The following is a 19,477-nucleotide window of genomic DNA, read 5'->3' as shown; positions in this document are numbered from 1 at the left end:
AGAGTGGAGCTTCAGAGTGCAGAGTGGAGCTTCAGAGTGGAGCTTCAGAGTGCAGAGTGGAGCTTCAGAGTGCAGAGTGGAGCTTCAGAGTGCAGAGTGGAGCTTCAGAGTGGAGCTTCAGAGTGGAGCTTCAGAGTGCAGAGTGGAGCTTCAGAGTGGAGCTTCAGAGTGGAGCTTCAGAGTGCAGAGTGGAGCTTCAGAGTGGAGCTTCAGAGTGGAGCTTCAGAGTGCAGAGTGGAGCTTCAGAGTGGAGCTTCAGAGTGCAGAGTGGAGCTTCAGAGTGGAGCTTCAGAGTGCAGAGTGGAGCTTCAGAGTGCAGAGTGGAGCTTCAGAGTGCAGAGTGGAGCTTCAGAGTGCAGAGTGGAGCTTCAGAGTGGAGCTTCAGAGTGGAGCTTCAGAGTGGAGCTTCAGAGTGGAGCTTCAGAGTGGAGCTTCAGAGTGCAGAGTGGAGCTTCAGAGTGCAGAGTGGAGCTGCAGATTCAGAGTGGAGCTGCAGATTCAGAGTGGAGCTGCAGATTCAGAGTGGAGCTGCAGATTCAGAGTGGAGCTGCAGATTCAGAGTGGAGCTGCAGATTCAGAGTGGAGCTTCAGAGTGGAGCTTCAGAGTGGCGCTTCAGAGTGGAGCTTCAGAGTGGAGCTTCAGAGTGGAGCTTCAGAGTGGAGCTTCAGAGTGCAGAGTGGAGCTTCAGAGTGGAGCTTCAGAGTGAAGAGTGGAGCTTCAGAGTGGAGCTTCAGAGTGCAGAGTGGAGCTTCAGAGTGGAGCTTCAGAGTGCAGAGTGGAGCTTCAGAGTGGAGCTTCAGAGTGCAGAGTGGAGCTTCAGAGTGGAGCTTCAGAGTGCAGAGTGGAGCTTCAGAGTGCAGAGTGGAGCTTCAGAGTGCAGAGTGGAGCTTCAGAGTGGAGCTTCAGAGTGCAGAGTGGAGCTTCAGAGTGGAGCTTCAGAGTGCAGAGTGGAGCTTCAGAGTGGAGCTTCAGAGTGCAGAGTGGAGCTTCAGAGTGGAGCTTCAGAGTGCAGAGTGGAGCTTCAGAGTGCAGAGTGGAGCTTCAGAGTGCAGAGTGGAGCTTCAGAGTGCAGAGTGGAGCTTCAGAGTGCAGAGTGGAGCTTCAGAGTGGAGCTTCAGAGTGGAGCTTCAGAGTGCAGAGTGGAGCTGCAGATTCAGAGTGGAGCTGCAGATTCAGAGTGGAGCTGCAGAGTGGAGCTGCAGAGTGGAGCTTCAGAGTGGCGCTTCAGAGTGGAGCTTCAGAGTGGAGCTTCAGAGTGGAGCTTCAGAGTGGAGCTTCAGAGTGGAGCTTCAGAGTGGAGCTTCAGAGTGGAGCTTCAGAGTGGAGCTTCAGAGTGGAGCTTCAGAGTGCAGAGTGGAGCTTCAGAGTGGAGCTGCAGAGTGGAGCTTCAGAGTGGAGCTTCAGAGTGCAGAGTGGAGCTTCAGAGTGGAGCTTCAGAGTGCAGAGTGGAGCTTCAGAGTGGAGCTTCAGAGTGCAGAGTGGAGCTTCAGAGTGGAGCTTCAGAGTGCAGAGTGGAGCTTCAGAGTGCAGAGTGGAGCTTCAGAGTGCAGAGTGGAGCTTCAGAGTGGAGCTTCAGAGTGCAGAGTGGAGCTTCAGAGTGGAGCTTCAGAGTGCAGAGTGGAGCTTCAGAGTGCAGAGTGGAGCTACAGAGTGCAGCTTCAGAGTGCAGAGTGGAGCTTCAGAGTGCAGCTTCAGAGTGCAGAGTGGAGCTTCAGAGTGGAGCTTCAGAGTGCAGAGTGGAGCTTCAGAGTGGAGCTTCAGAGTGCAGAGTGGAGCTTCAGAGTGGAGCTTCAGAGTGCAGAGTGGAGCTTCAGAGTGCAGAGTGGAGCTTCAGAGTGGAGCTTCAGAGTGCAGAGTGGAGCTTCAGAGTGCAGAGTGGAGCTTCAGAGTGCAGAGTGGAGCTTCAGAGTGGAGCTTCAGAGTGGAGCTTCAGAGTGCAGAGTGGAGCTTCAGAGTGCAGAGTGGAGCTTCAGAGTGCAGCTTCAGAGTGGAGCTTCAGAGTGGAGCTTCAGAGTGGAGCTTCAGAGTGGAGCTTCAGAGTGGAGCTTCAGAGTGGAGCTTCAGAGTGTCAAGAGCAATGCCAATAGCTCTAACTTTAACAAAGGCAAAACCATTGCATTGTAAATGCTTGTTGGTATTGTGGTGTGTTCCAAGCTAATTTCAGTTTGTGGGAGTTTTGTGCCCTTATTATTGTGCATTATTAACAACATGTAGACTATGGATGTACATTTACATGTATACACTTATCAGATGTTATTTCCTTTGAAACAATGTGTCTATTACCTGTTAAATTGCTTTCCCTTGGCTTATTTTAACTAGGCCTCAGTTAGGTCTTGACACCATCTTCTTCAAAATGGATGTCTCATTCTGCACGTTCACTGTTTATATTTCTGTTGCACTAAGTCTAGCAAAGTCATGTTTGTTTGTTTCCGAATTACGTTCTTGTCGCTGTTCTCAAATAAATCTTTTCCAGTATGGGCTCCGGAATGTTTCAACTGCTCAAGGTCTTGCCTGCTGCCTTCTGTATTGAATTCATTCACAATAGTTCTCTGTAGTTTGGTAACTAGTTTTGCCATCTCTGGATGGCATTAGCATAGAGTGGGCTGAATGAATTTATTTATGTAGAGGGATAGTGCTTAGATGGTAAGGCAATATGACGTTTAACAATTATGGGCTCTGATTTGTCCAAATTGTATTAATTTTGCTTACAGCATGATGATTTTCAGTTTTCATTCTGTCTCATGATATTTTCGATATAAACACTTACATTTGTGTGTGAGTCAGAGAAACCTACAGACTTTTCTGATACTACTAGGGATGCTGTCCGATTTCTTATTGATTTTACTGCTCATTTTGGACTTGGAATAATTTGTGACTTTGCTTATTTTTTCTGTATTGACCTATTACTGAGAGCCCTCATGGCAAAGACTTTATGCATCTGCATTTATATTATCTGTATTGTACCTTTTGAATTTTTGTAATAAATCCTCTGATATTTTCTAATTCTGCCCTAGACTTCACTTATTGAGTATGCCCTCACTTAATTGACTTTATAATGATATTCTTTATGGTGCCTTCTGTTGAGAACAGATTATGTCATGAAATTGATGTTTAACACGGTCTCTGATCCATCTTTCCACCTATGGGCATGTTGTTAGGATGACTTTTTGGGGGTGTCCAATTTCCGTGCGCCCACAAATATTTGGTAACCGAGGATGGGTGCGAAGTAAACTCCTATTTGGTTTCAGAGATCCCTTTTTGCCCAGTCTCTAGTCTGGCTTCTGTCTGCATTCCAGAGTCCTCTGTGGGTTTTCCCAGTGTAGTATTTTCTGAGCTACTGACAGCGCCGTTCTGTTTCTGAGCACAGGAATCTAAGTATTAGTAGGACAGAGTGATTCATGAGATTGAGAATGTTTTGGTGTGCTGATAATGTATTGTGAGAGTGTGGTTTGTGTTTGTGATGGATTGTTATGCTGCATGTGAACTTTTAGGTATGTTATGTTGCTTTTTGGTTTAATTGGTGTTTTGATTACTGTGATTTTGACGTACTTGCCTTATTTGTGTCGGATACATTTTTGATATTATTATTAGTTAAGTGATCGAGTTGTAGTAATCCAAGATCTTGTGATGTTGTTCAACTTGCCTAAAAAACTGTAGTGTGTTTTGCGAGGCACCACATTCACACAGATAAGGATTTTCAGGGATTTGAGTGTTTAAGTCAGGTTGGTGTCATTTGTTCCTCTGCCCTGGAGTGAATACATTAATCAGAGATGTGATGCTACTGGATGGGAGTCTGCTTTGGTGTGAATTGTGCTTCACAAGTGCAGTGAACGTACTTGTCATGTTTCTAATGATTGTGAGATTATTTTTGTTTAATCTTCTGATTAACTTGTATTTAAATTGAACAGGCAAGATTTATTTTGTTTATTCGGGAGTGTGCTCAGTGAGAAAAAGGCTGTGTATTGTTTTCCATTCACAGGAACAGCTGTTCTGCGATTGGTTAAGCAGCCCAGGAGTCACGCTGGGGTTAGTGAGATGTCTCCACAGAGTTGTACTGTCATTAGTTCGTTGCATTCAAAGAATCGCTGTGATTGATTAACCATTGGTATAGCCTTCCTGTGATTGTTTGTTGTTCTTCTACTTGTTTTGAATGGGTTTTGAATTATTTTGAGTGAGAATAATGATACGGAGGGACTGAAGATACCTCCAGAGTGCTCACCCGCGAGGCATGGCTTGCCGCGAGAGAAAATGGGCGCAAGTTAGGAGAGCTCCGCCGAGCCGACCCAGTAATCCCCCCAATATCCTGTAATTATGTAATGTAATGTAATGTAAACAAGTATTTATAGAGCGCAGACTGTCGCTCCGGAAGGAGCATCCTGGCGCTGGAAAAGTAGCTTCCATGGAATATACGAGGAAGCGCTAGATGGCAGCAAACACATATGAGTCTGGCAGATTATATAACCAGGTTTTAAGTTTCTTTCTAAAGGCCGCTTCAGTGTGTTGCATTCTGAGGTCATTTGGCATGGCGTTCCAGGCTTTAGGGGCAAGGACGCCAAATGATTTGCCTCCTTTCATTTTAAGATGAAATTTGGGAACTTTAGCAAGATTGAGCCCCGCTGATCTCAAAACTCTAGTTGGATTGTAGCGACATAGTCTTTTCGACAGATACTTAGGTCCCATATCGTTTAAGGCTCTGTAGGCAGTTACTAAGATCTTAAAGAGAATTCTTTTATGCATCGGGAGCCAATGCAGAGTTCTAAGGGCTAACGATGCTGAAGATCTTCTAGGAAGTTTTAAAACTAACCGTGCTGCCGCATGTTGGACACTTTGCATCTTCTTTAATGTTTGTTTCTTAATTCCGGCCATTAGGCCATTGCAGTAATCTAGGCGGGAAAGTAGGAGTGACGCTGCCACAGACTTTCTCACTTCAATAGGAAGGAAGTCAAAGAACTTCTTCAGAGATTTTATCATATTGAAACAGCTGCCTGCTAAGTTTCTCACATGATGATCAAAGGAAAGGGAGGAGTCAAAGAGGATACCGAGGTTTCTTGCTGACTCAACCACATCAGGAGGGGGGGGTGGTGCCTTCGGGCCACCATTTACTGGGGCAAAAACTGTTATCTTTCCCCATAGGCAGAATTTCTGTTTTATTTGAATTGCATTTAAGGTGGTTGATTGTCATCCACCGAAAGACCTCCGTTAAGCAATTTTGAAAGTTAGCCTCTGCTCTGGTGGTAGTTTTAGCCAGGGATAGAATGAGTTGCGTATCGTCGGCATATGAAGTAACGCATATGCCGAACGACTCAATGAGAGTGATAAGGGGAGCCATATAAATATTGAAAAGAAGAGGGCTCAATATCGATCCCTGGGGGACCCCTGCATTTATTTGTTTATCTTTTGAAAGAAAAGGTCCTAAAAATACCTTCTGTGTTCTATCTGTGAGGAAGGAAACAATCCAGTCGAGAACTGTGTCGGTTACACCATTCCCTCTCAGTCTATTTATGAGGATGTCATGAGATATGGTGTCGAACGCCACCGACAGATCGAGCAATAGCAAGACGGCATTTTTTCCTTCATCTTGAATAGATTTTATGATCTCAGTTACTTCCATTAGGCAGTTTCTGTAGCATGCTTACTACGGAAACCTGATTGTTGTTGATGCAGAAGGTCATATCATTCCATGAAATTCGAAAGTTCTTTGTGGACCATTGATTCCGTTATTTTCCCAAGAACTGGCAAAAGGGAAATAGGACGCAAGTTGGAAAGCTCCGAGGGGTCTTTATTTAGTTTTTTCATTAGAGGTTTCACTGTGGCTTTTTTCCAGTCTCTTGGCACGGTCCCTTTACTAAGAGAGCCATTAACTATACTGTTAATAATGGGATTAACTATATCCACTACTTGGTGGAGAATAAACGGGGGCATGAGTCCAGAGGTGACCCTGATTTACAAGACATTATGGCATCCCTAGATTGAGCTAAGGTGACAGGTGGAAAAGTGCTAAAGGCGCTAGGTACCTTGCTTTTGGGGCCTTTCATTTCCATACCGGTTAGCAGCGCTGCTTGGGGAAAGTCTTCCTGAATCGATTTTATTTTATCTTCGAAATAATCTGCGATCCGGTCACAAAGGTCTTGGGAAGGTGGAATTTCTGGCTGCAGGGCTTTCGGATGGGTGAAAGTTTTCACTATAGAGAAGACAGTCTTTTGTCTATGTTGGGCCTCTGATATCATTTTAGTATAGTGGCTTCTCTTTGCTGTTTTTATACACGCGAGATATTCCCGCCTTTTTATAATATAAAGATCTTTTGCTAGGGGGTCATAATCCCTCCTCCATTTCCGTTCACATTTCCTGCACTGGAGGTTGGCTTCCACCAAGGCCTGTGTATACCATGGGGCACTTAACTTCCTAAGTTTGTTATTCATCTTATGGGGACGCTTCGGGGAGACAAATTTTCGCGTGGCAGTCTGTATCCAGGAATGGAAGATTTTCGAGTCTTGCTCGACCTCTCCGGACAGGGTAGGAACCCCTGACTGGACTGATTGCCTAAGACTGCTGTTCTTAGCTATCCCTGTCCAGTTTGTTAAGGTGTTGGGGTATGTACAGCCTTTTACTTCCTTTTTCGTAGGATGATATAGCTTTATGCTGAAAGGGATAAAGCAATGATCAGTCCAAATTTGGGGTATTGGGGTGTCGGTAGATAGTGCAGGAAAATTGGAACAAATCCCGTCCAGTGTATGGCCTGCTAGGTGAGTTATGCCATCTATTTTTTGAGAAAGTCCGAAAATTTCCAGGGTGTGGTGAAAGCTGTTGACCTGAAGTTCGGTTTTAGATTCCAAATGTAAATTAAAATCCCCTAGGAGGGTAAAATGGGGATAGCGAAGAGTGTAATGACTTAGAGATTCACTCAATGATTCCAGAAATCCCAAGGGGCTACCCGGGGTGCAATATATTAAGCCTCCTGAAAATGAAGATGAAGCATGGGTGGCGATGGAGAAACCCATGCTTATCCGTCCAAATAGGGCTGTGAAGAACGAGGAAGAGATCGGAGGACCCCCTAAACTAAGTGACAGCACTAGAAGGGGCCAAATCGGACATACGGAACCGTAACAAGATACCCGGCAAAGATAGGCCAGAAATTCACGGGCTGGATTAGCTCAGCTGGCTGGACGTTGAGAAGCGGAAGAAAGGGGCGTGCAGCAACAGGGCCTGTTGTTGAGTCAGAGGCCCCTCCATCCTCTCTCCAATCTCAACTTAGGGCAAACATCGCGTGGGGCCTGGGAATCCTATCAACGGGCGGAGGAGAAAACTAGCTAATTGCTCGAAACAGAGGAGGGGCCACCAACAACGGGGAATCACATCGCGACAATACACGCTGCAATGAAAGGCGAGTAGAGAACAATACAAGCACCTGCAGGAGCAGTCCAGAAGATTTGAGGAGAGGGACAGCAATCCGTGAGGGCTGAAGTGAAGGGGCTACGGAACGACTGAGGAAGTGCTGAGGTGTTAATAGTGGAGGCCTCCCAAGCAGCACAGAACAGACCCACTTAAAACAGCGGTAGTGAAGGGGTGACCCAGGTACCGTGGCGCACAGACTGGTAGGAGGAAAACAACCTGCAACAACTAGGCCTCTGAACCTCTAGGGCCTGAAGCACGAGGGAAGAAAGAAGTGCAATCAGGGAGGCAAGAGCTATTCAACGGCAGGAAAAGCGGAAAGAACTGGGAACCCGTGCTGCAGGAGGGGGGGGGCTACCTACTACCCCGGAGAGGACAAGACCGAGTAAGACCTCGTAGGAGCAGACCCAGGAATGCTTGGTTGATGGATCGAGTACTGGCCCGAGCCAAGGACGAGAATCAAGAGACCTGGGCAGGAAAACCAACAAGCCTCAGGGGCTGAGATCCTGAGCAGGCGGCAGTGAATACTGCTTGGGCTCAAAGCATCTCCTGAACTAAGTTGCCATTGCCTGCTGTGAACAGGACCAAGGGATGAATCCGTAGGGATAAACAACAGGCCTAAGAGGCATGACAGGCAGGAGGGGTACCTGGGGAGCCCACCAAATTAAGCTAGACAAGTACACAGTGACCAAAGATTCCACTGTTATGAACATGGACGAGACCGAGCTGGACATCAGATCACAGTCCAGTGCAGAGGTGGTGGGGCCAACGCTGCAAGATATAATGACAATGTTGCAAGGTGTGAGAACAGACCTAGCTGGCAAGATAGACACAGTGACCACGGAAGTGTCCTTGTTGAGGGCTGATTTGCGAAACATGGTATCCAAGGTGAAAGAAATTGAAAAGATCACAACCACTCTGTCGGAAGATACAAAAGCGCTGCCGAAGCGTGTGCAGGAACCCTCTAACTCGAAGGCATTGGAGGCAAAGTTTGAAGACCAGAATGGGCGGTCTTGCCAAAATAACGTGCAAATAATCGGGATGCTGGAGCAGGCGGAGGGTCCCTCTGTCGATCTCTACATTGATGTCTTCATCACCAAGAAACGCCTACCTAGGGCCCTATCCAGGTACTTTTCAGTGGAGAGGGCTCATGGAGTACCCAAAATTGGGCCGAGACCCAGGGCACCATCATGCCCAATTATAAAGCGTATCTTCAACTATAGGGACCGGGATGTGATCTCATGACTCAAGATAGACAATGCAGCAATAACATCCTATCCTGATTTTAATGCAAAAGTACAACAAGCCCGGAGGACATTCTTGGAAGTAAAAAAGGCACTAAGAGCAAAGGACATTAAATATTCCATGCTATTCCCATCTACACTTCGGGTGATAGCAGAAGGCAAGACCTGGAGGTTCTCTACTCCGGAGAAAGCGTGGTAGTGGTTAGATGGGTGGGGGAGAGTGGGAAAACGGCAGCACCCGACTAGCAGTGAAGGCAACACTACAGAAAACAAGACGGAGGCAACTGATGATGCTACACAAGGGCCCAGGAAACACAGAGACAGGCAACCCCAGCCAGAAGATTGAGACACAGTATGAACGGTAACCCAGCAAAGGGGGTGGCAACAGATCTGATGTCAATTTAAAGGAACCGACCAAGGCTGGGATGTCGAGAAGGGGGACTTCGGCGTGAGACTGGATATGCAGATAAGACATTGCTTGAGCTAATGTCTGACTTTAGTCAATCGATTGTATGGTCAAATTGAGTTCTACATGTTCACACGTAATATTGGGGTCACAGCAGAATTGAGGGGGGAGGAGGGAAGGGACTCGGTGGGCAAAGGTATGGCCTAGGTCCGCCCAAAGCACCAAAGTTGAGTTGTGGGGTGACAGGCGCTCTGCAAGGTTGGGGGTGGGTGGGACGTTGTTTGCTCACTGTACAGGGTAGCAGGGAAGGGGGAGTTTTACTGTTCGTGGTTACAAACATGCTTGTTATTGGTTTCAGATATCAAATGCAAAGGCACTATAAAGAAGGGTAGTAGGAGAAGGGCTAGGGTGAAATGGAACACAGAACCCATGGCACACGGGTGACAGTGACATATGCTCTATGCAAATTCACACCTAAGAACACAGATGGTTTTGAAGTACATTGAGAGGCAAAGCCAAACTTCATCTAAAGTACGTAGTCCGCTGGGTGCGACCTAACACTCATGACATGGAATGTTAATGGTCTGGGCAACAAAATCCAGTGCACAGTGGTGATGCAATATATTCGTAGACATGCCCCAGACATTGTTTTGCTACAAGGAATGCATCTAAAGGGAAATGTATTCAAAAGCCCTGGATAGGTTTGGATATAAGCTATTAGCACATTCAGGATTCACTTCAGAGTCCAGGGGGTGGGAATATTAGTAAAAATGCCGCTGCCACTAATTCCTCAAAAGACATGGTAGGACCAACTGGGTAGATACGTAGCCCACATAGGGTTATGGGATGGCAAGACCATTAATCTATGTTCTCTCTACGTACCGACCAAAATGCACTCTACCACACTGCCAGAACTAAGCGCACTGCTCCTTAAACTCCCAAACGGCACCTTGGTAATGGGTGGGGAGTCCCCAAATGCGGTGATGGACCTAAGCATAGATAGAATATCAAACACAAACAGGGAAGCAGGTGGAGATACATTAAAGTCATTTGTGGAGGGAATGGGATTGTTGCATCTATGGCGAGCCGAGAACCCATTGAACAGACAATATACATGTTTTTTAGCCGCATACCAAGGCCATGCTCGACTGGATTATTTACTGACTCACTCCTACGGGACAGGCAGCTTCAGAGGGGCAATCCGTAGGGCGAGAGGTCTCTCCGACCATTTACCAGTGGAGGTCACACTACAAGGGCCCACCAGGAACTACACTCTCCTGCCCGCATAGATCCCTGGCGGTTCAAAAATAGGCAGACTCAAGATAAAATTTGTGAACGTATGAAGCAATACTTTCAGGATAACCAGGGGTCGGTCGACTCACAAGTAGTACTCTGGGAAGCATACAAAACGGTAATACAAGGCTACAAACAAGCACTGTCAGGGGGGGAGAAGAAGGAAAGGCAATTACAATATGAGGCGCTTGAGAAGGAACTACTGCAATTAGAGAGTACAAATTGAAATCCAACAGACCCAGTTCCACTGCTTGGTCATCAAATATGGCTTAAGCAGAAGGAGATGAGAGACCTGGCGGAAGGGAAAGCTAGTTATTACAATAGGGCAACCCAAAGGAGGATATACGAGGTAGGTGATGAAGCAACAAAGCTGCTGGAATAGCTGTAAAAAAAAAGACAGGGAATGGAACTGGAGGTTAAAAATAAGAAGGGTGAACCCTGTGTAACAGGAGAAAGTATAGCTGAAGCCTTCATGACTTATTATAAACAGATATATCAATCTATCACAACCCTCACAATGGAGAATTGTGTTGAGCTACTAATGGAGGTCCGACTCCCCACAATTGTGCAAAACGATAGGGAAGAACTAGATAAGGACATTACAGGAGAGAAAATCTGTGGGTCCATTGGTGCGCTCCAATCGTAGAAAGCCGCTGCGCCCAATTTTATACCTATATAACTACAAAGGAGTGACAGCCTTGTCACCCCACACATGCTAAGTATGTTTGGAGAGTCACTGCAACAGGGCAGCCTACCAGAAGACCAAAGTTATGTTATGTTCCATAAATTTGTAACGCGCACAGATACTCATGAGTGTCCCGGCGCAATGCCTAGTGGGGTATGGAAATTGACAATCAGGCAAAAAAAATTGTGTTTAATTTCCTTTTTAAAGTTACTGGGTCCTGAATGATACGCAGGCCGAAAGAAAGGGCATTCCAAGCAGCAGCAGCCTTCATAGTAAAGGAACTGCCCCTAGCCTCTGATACTTGAAGTGAGGAACCTGGGCAAGGCGTAGGGACATGGATCGCAGGGCTCACGAAGGAACGTAAAAAGAGAAACGTCTCTGCAGAAACAGAGGACCGCACCCATGAAGAGCACGATGGGCCAAAACCAGTGATTTAAATTTAACTCTGTCCACCACTGGAAGCCAATGGAGAGATCGCAGTTGGTGGTGAACACTATTCCTAGCCGAGATGCAAAATAACAGTCTGGCTGCCGTACTCTGAACCACCTGTAGCTTTTTCAACAGGTAGCCCGGAATACCAGCAAAAAAGGCGTTGGCATAATCCAGTCGTGACAGAATCGGTGCACACGTAACAGTTTCCCTCGCCACCTGAGGTAAAACAGGAAAGAATTTTCTGAGAGTTTTAAGAAGGCCGAAACAGCAACCAGCCAACTTCTTAATGTGTGTCGAGAAAGATAGATTCATTAAACCATACCCCCAGATTTTTAAGGGGCTTCCCTGTGGTGGTGGGCAATGGAAGCTTAGGAGGCCATAGCTGTTCTCAGAAATTGGGAGGTAATTTACCAAATAGCAGGATCTCAGACTTCTCTTCATTACGCTTGAGCTGTGCATTCGCCAGCCATTTAAAATAAGAGGCTAAACAATGTTGAACCAATGAAACAGAGTCTGTATCTTTCTCCCAGGTAAAGAGCAGCTGGGTATCGCCACATAAGCCATTACCTTAGCCCCTAGCTCCTCTGCCAGATATATCAGAAGAGTGACATAGATATTAAAAAGAAGGGGGCTAAGGGAGGATCCCTGAGGGACTCCAGTTGTCACTGACTGAGGGGAGGAGAAGTAAGACGGTGGAAGCCAAATCTGCTTGACCCGCCCCTCCAGGAAGGACCTAAGCCAACCCCAAACAGCCCCCTACACGCCAATACCGGCCAGTCACGCTGGAAGAAGTGCGTGCGGGACCATGTCGAACGCCGCCGAGAGGTGCAGCAAAATTAATGCAACTCTCACGCCGGCGTCCAGGCACTCCCGGATGGCCTCCGACACCTCAACTAGACTTTGTACTATGAGACGCCCAAAATCTTGATTGAGCTGGGTGCAAGAGCGTCTCTCTTTCCACAAATTCTGTAAGCTGTTATTAACCACCTTCTCACACACCTTGGCCAGTGCCGAAAGGAGGGAGATAGACCGGTAATTACCTAGGCTAAGGGGGGTCCAAAGACGGCTTTTTCAGGAGTGGCAGGATCTTAGGCTGTTTCCAATCCTGTGGTACAACAGCTTTCTGGAGTGACATGTTAATAATGATGTTCACTTCTATGTTTGTGCTCTCTGCCACTGCTGCCAGAAGCCTGGCAGGGCAGGGATCCGAGGGCGATCCAGACTTGAGACCCTTAAGAATTTAGAGAGATTCCAAAGGATCAACCGGCCTGAATACAGACAGTGAATGAGCAGGATCAGCAGATTGAGACCCCGTAAATCCCCCAGGTTGTGAACGCCGCCTAAATAATCAGAATCTTATCCCTAAAGAAGCAGGAAAGAGTATTACATCAGGAAGGTGAAGATGGAGACACACTCGCTTGGGCCAAAGGGGACGTGAAGCTCTAAACGATGGCGAAAATGTATTTGGAGTTGTTGCGTTGTTGCTGGCTGGTTCAATACGGGCTGCATAGAATTGGCCTTTGGTCAGCATATTCCCTCCATAGTATTTTTTTGCTTATCTCTGAGCTTCCGCTTGGCTGCCAGGCCGTATCCACTCCTGCGCCAAGCCCGCTCAAGGATCTTACATTCATGCTTCGCAGCTTTAAAGGCCGAGTTAAACCAGGGTTTAGAAGGGGATTCCCTAGCCAACCTGGTGGGCCGATGTGGGGCCACCCTGGCTACTGCCTTAGAAACCAAGCTAGTGAACCCTGCCAAACACTCCTCAAGCTCCCCCGTAAGTTTGGCTACGATAGTGATCATCCCAACGTAGGTGTTATGAAAGGCTTTTGCATATTTATAGCAAGTATAGTGGCTTTGAAGAGTTAGAAAAACAAGATATTAGCAGATTTGTATCATATTTTGCTTTAGGTTTCTATCTAGAACTTAAACCCGAGTATGATGGGAGGCGGACCGTATCGGGGACTAGGACCGCCCAACATGCTGTCGCGGTCCCGCATTTGGTATTTTGATGCACGTGGCAGGCACCATGCAATGCCTGCCACATGGTGCAGGGATATGTAGGGGGACACCATAGGAGTCCCCCAAGGCCCATGTCTGGGGGTCAGGAGGCCATCGGATGCGTGGCGGTCGAAACGCGTCGATCCTTTGCGGTCAATTGTCAACAATATAAAAAGATTAGAAACACTGGATTAGGACATAATATAACTCTAACTGTTCAGATTGTTTGAACGTAAACAATGTAGGATTCATCAAACTTTTCTAACCTTTTGTAAAATAAGCATTTTTGTTGACATTGACCTATACCTCAAAGGTATTGTTTGTTTATGTGTGTGAATGTTATTCGAGTGGCTGTAGTGAGAAAGGTTCGGTATGGATGTGTTGTTTAGTAATTCAGAGATTGTTTTTGTAAATTTTGTATAGATCTGTATATTTTGTATATTTGTACATGCACAAGAAATGTTTTCGAAAAAATGAAAAAGCGTTCTGACTGAAAAAATGACTATAATAAACTAGTGACGAAATTGAAAATAGACTGCTATGTTTCATTCATAGCAGATCCTTGTTAAATAAGAAATAAGTCAATTCAGTATTGGCATTTGTGTTGTTTTTGTAGTTCAAATAGGCTTAGCCTTGCTGTTGAGGAGCCAAGACCCTGTTTTGTTCCTACGATATACTTCAGGGTAGCAGCAGAATATATTGGATCTGAACAAAGATTTTCCTGAGTTGTCTTCAGAGACAAATTCACAATGGCAGTGCCTGAGATGAGAGGAGCGTTGCATGCTTGGTTCAGTACAGAGGTAGTAGAGAGGAGTGGCCGATATATAGATGGTGAGGTGAATGGATAACTTCTAATCATTTCCGATTGATACTGGTGCTACCCACTCTACAGTTCGTTATGTGGATGTCCCAAACCTACCCCTCTCGGGAAGAGAAGTCCAAGTTGTAGACATCAGCAATAAACAGATTGTTCATCAGGTTCTGACAGATGTCTCAGTTAAAATAAGGTCCATGGAGAATAATCGTCAGTTCATATTATAAGATCTGTCTTCTGTTGACGTATGTGATCTATGGATCAGTGACATAATATCGATCCAACAAAGATTAAGATAAACAAATATCGGAAATTAAATATCGAGAACAAAAATATCGACTCTGTATACATCACTAACACAATCGCTAATATTGAGAACACAAATATCGTTAACAAAAATATACATTTTTACTATACATTGTTAACAAAAATATCAAAAACACAAATATCGTTGCCTATAAATAAACATATTCCATGACAAAAATACCAATTACCACAATATCAACTAGAAAATTATGGTCAACATTACTAATAAATTCAATAAGAAACCACCAAAAACCCTAATTTTACAAAAACCTATCACTTGAAATAAAGCCTAAACTTATAATAAACATGTATAATTAAATTAACATATATTATATCACCCAAAACTTAAACATTCATCCCATAAAAATAGTACACCTAAAAAATATACAATACAACTAAAATATTACTAAGCATAAACATTTAAATACAAATAACAATATAAAGTATTATATCAAAACAAATAAATTCCTATTTAAATAAATTATATATATATATATATATATATTCACTGAAAAAACCATAGGTTTGACACCAGTTATAGTTAGCTGGAAATTTTACTCGCATAAAACCAATGAAATTCCCACGTTATAGTTAGTTGGACTCGCTATAACTTGCGCGTGCAATGCACTGCTGATGACGTCACATATTACATCACTCATGACATGGTCAGTGACATCACTCATGACATCACTGATGACACCATCCAGTGATTGTGTGTATTTTTTAAAAATAATTATGTGTTATATATGTATATGTAAAAGTTGATGGAAGAATACATGTTTAAATAAGTGTTTACATGGATGTTTTAAAAAAAACAAATTGATTGGTTAACTGGCTTATTAAGTGTATCTTAGTTACGCGACCCCCAGCCTGGCTCCAAAAGCGCAGAGATACTCCTGCCGGAGTTGATTCAAGCGCTATACAAACCTACAAATATATAAATAAATAAAATACATATATTAGTGAGTAATGTTTAAATATTTAAATATATGGATTATTGTTTCACTTTATGTATAAGTGGCTGCATGGGTTGGTGAGTAGCTACATGTGTAGGTATATGGGTTATTAGATGTTTTTTTAATATCAGTATGAGTGTCTATGTTTGGTGGGGGTTACTTAGAACATAGATGCATGAGTGACTGACTCTCTGTATGTGTTTTGAAGACAGCATATGTGCAGGACTGTATGGGTGGATGAGTGTGTATATGTGTGTGTTAGTGAGTGAATGACTGTCTCACTAGTGTCTTTATCAGTAACTACATATGTTTTAATGTAATATATGTTAATATTGATGTATATAAGTGAGTATATGTAAGAGATTGTAAGAGTTCCTGTTTAAATAAGTATGTGTTTCTATAAGTGATTATTTAAGAGAGTAAGTATGTGTAAGTTTCCTTAGAAGTAAGGTGGTAGTGTGTGTATAGCTGTATATGCAAATAAATGGATGTTCAATAGTTTATTTGCATGTGTGAGTATCTGTGAGAGTATCTTTTGGATGACTGTCGGTGTGTAACAGGATGTATAGGTGTATCACTACATATGATGAGTGAGTATATGTATGAGTGACTATATAGAACTGTTGGTCAATGAGTGGATGTGTATAAAGATGGTGGAATTATTGAATTGGTTGTTGTAACTGGTATGGGTATCTCCATTTTTTTGAAAATTTTAGTTTCTATTTTTGAATATGTGTTTCAAGGGTTACATTACAGTGAAAAGAGGTCTGTCACTCCGTCACAAGGATGTTGTCATCAGTGATGTCATGAGTGATGTCACTAACCATGTCATGAGTGATGTAATATGTGACGTCATCAGTAGTGCATTGCACGCGCAAGTTATAGTGAGTCCAACTAACTATAACGAGGGAATTTCATTGGTTTTATGCGAGTAAAATTTCCAGCTAACTATAACTGGTGTCAAACCTATGGTTTTTTCAGTGAATTTTATAGGTTTTTTAAATGCTAATTCCTAACTATAACTGGTGTGAAACCTATGTTTTTTTCAGTGAATTTCATAGGTTTTGTAAATGCTAATTCCTAACTCTATATAGGGCCTCAAACCTAAGTTTTTTTCAGTGAATTACATGTTTTTTAATAGCTAAATTATATAACTATGATATATAATATTTTTCATAATAAATCCTATATTGTATATTTATATAATACTTTTTTTTATGTATATTTTTCCCTTTTTTTAAAAAATGTTTTGCCTTGGTGCGCTCCCGGTGCGCGTACCGGTGAATGCACCGGTAAGCGCAGTGTTTTGGCGCGCCCCGGTGAGCGTCCCGTTAGTGCCATTGCCGGGAACGAAAACAACATCGTGACGTATCGCGTAGCCGCGTGATGCGTCATATGACGCACGGCGTAAGTGCACCCGGAAGCACCCGAGCACATACGATCGCGCAACGTAATCGCTGCCGGGCGCGCCCCGGGGTGCGCCCCCGGGCACGCACCGGGGCACATAGCGTAAGCGCGTCGGGTCATGTAATCTGAAAATAACACTTTTCATTGGTTCAGAACAGTTGTGTTCCAAATGATGAAAGCCCCCACCTTTTTTTTTCATTCTCACTTTGTTCTTTGAGTGAGGAAGACCTGCTTTTTTCTTACAGATATAGCTACAGTAATATCAGCAGCTGGAGCATCTGCCCCACCACCACCACCACCACCACAAGGACCACCAGAACATCACATTGGTGGTCAAGAAGAAGAGGAGGAGGAGGAGGAGGAGGAGGAGGAAGAGGAGGAAGAGAGAAGGCAGTTCCTGCCTGAAGACAATCCCCCATACAAACCTAGGGAGCACTTCATATGGGAGTTTTATAAAATCCCAAGGGGTTCCAAAAAAGTAAACGCTGCAAAGGTGACCTGTCTCATCTGTGGTGCTGTGCGATCCAGGGGGAACGCTGCAAAAAAATATTCCTTTGGGAATCATACTATGATTCGGCACATGCAGCGTTTGCACCCTAATAACTATTCTGCAGCAGAGGTGAGGGAACTCTGCAGAAACCTACCCCAATCATCATCCAGAACCTCAACAACCAAAGAACCCACTCCATCGGGTCCAGAGGCAAGTGAGATGATTCCAAATATACAAAGTTTGGGGGATACAAAATTGTTTGTATATATTGTAACAAAACAATTAGTTATGGTGAGCAAAGCATTACACTCATCAATGTTGCTGGTGATAACCACAAATGCCCGAGGAAACCTTAATTTTTCCTGATTTTTTTTTTGCTCCAGTTGAGCCGTTTTCAATTCCCTGTTTTTTGTTTCTCCCCATAAAAAATATAAAACTGTTCAGAAAAGCCAAAAAAAATAAAAAAAATTCAAAAAAACAATTAAAAAAATATAAAACAACAAAAAGAATAAAAAAAACAGTTCTTTTTAGAACTACCTCTAATTTATAAAAAAAAACATTTTTAAAAAACTCTGTCATTCTTTTTTCTCCAGGGTACGCGTACCGGTACGTGCACCGGGGCGCGCACCGAGGCGCGCACCAAAAAAAAGAATGAAGGAGTGAGCATGAGGGAAAGGGCCAGAGAGAGTGATGTTAAGAGAAAGAGAGCTAGAGGGAGCAACACAGAGGGACTGTGTATTAGATAGTAAAACAGTGAGGGAATATTAGAAAAGAGCAGTGACTGTAAGTAAAGAGGGGTGAAAGAGGGTGGATAAAAGTGAATAAAGGTAAGACATGGGGAGTGACAGAGAGAAAGGAGAGAGAGAGTAAAAGAAGGAGTGACTGAAAGGTAGTGAGTGAAGCAGGAAAGAAAGGTAAGTGAGGGAGTGTGGGTGAGTTGTAGGGAGTGAGCATGACGAAAGAGTATTGACAGAATGAGGGGACAGAGACAGCGATGGTAAGAGAGAGTGAGGGAACGGAAGTGAAGAACTGTGAGGACAGACGGACTGAGAGAAGGAGTGACAGGAGTGAAATAAATGATTAAGGGAAAGGGAATGCTTGAGGGAGCAAAGGAAGGGAACAGAGGGTAAGGAAGTAAAGCAGGGGGACTGAAAGAAGTTGAATGTGGGAGGGGAGTTAGGGAAAAGGGAGTAAACATGGAGGATAAGAATAAGTGAGGGAAGCAGAGTAAGGAAACAGGAGTGAGGTAGGGTGAGAGAATAATAGTGAGGTTAAAGCAAAGGGTGATGACAAACTACATTTTTTTTGTCACACTTACCATATAATTAATGTAACTTTAATTACATTTTTTTACTACACTTTGTATCTGTGAAAGAGAGAAGAAAAAATAAGTTATAATTAGTAAAATATATATTTTAAAATAAAAGATACAAATGAAGAGGTTAAAAATCATAACAGTGTATTAAGAAATAAAGTACGAGTGAAAGACACAGAAAGGGAAATAAAGTAATGTAGAAGGACAAAAAGAGGGTAAAAGAAATAGAAGGAGAGCAAATTACTAAGAGTAAGGCATATAGATTCACTGACAGAGAGGAAGAGAAGAAGAGAGAAACGAACTGAAGGTAAGAAAGATACTAAAAGAATGTGAGTTAGCAAAACTAAATCAGGAAACAGGAGTAAGTAAAAAGACAATGACTGAGAGGGAAAGGAGTCTGATTGAGGATGCATTTAGAAGAACGAGGAATGGAAGATAACTGAGAGTAAATGAAGGAGAGTCATAGAGTGAAGGGATGAAGGGAGAGAGGATAATATAGAAGGATTGAGGGAAAAGGAGTGAGGAAGTTAGTAGACAGAGAGACTAAGGGAAGGACTGAGTGAAGTGGAGTACAATGAGTGAGGAAAGGAAAATGAGTAAGGGAGCAAAAGAATGAAAGAGGAGAAGAGGACTAAAGCAGTGGTACTGAGAGAAACTGATTCGGTGATGAAAGTAAAGAGAAGAACATTGAAAGATAGGAAATGAGGGGTAGTAATGGAACCGGACTAAAGGAATTGGGGT

This window comes from Lissotriton helveticus, chromosome 9, assembly GCF_964261635.1.
Source record: "Lissotriton helveticus chromosome 9, aLisHel1.1, whole genome shotgun sequence".
Classification (NCBI taxonomy): domain Eukaryota; kingdom Metazoa; phylum Chordata; class Amphibia; order Caudata; family Salamandridae; genus Lissotriton; species Lissotriton helveticus.
Note: the sequence above shows the minus strand (reverse complement) of the source record.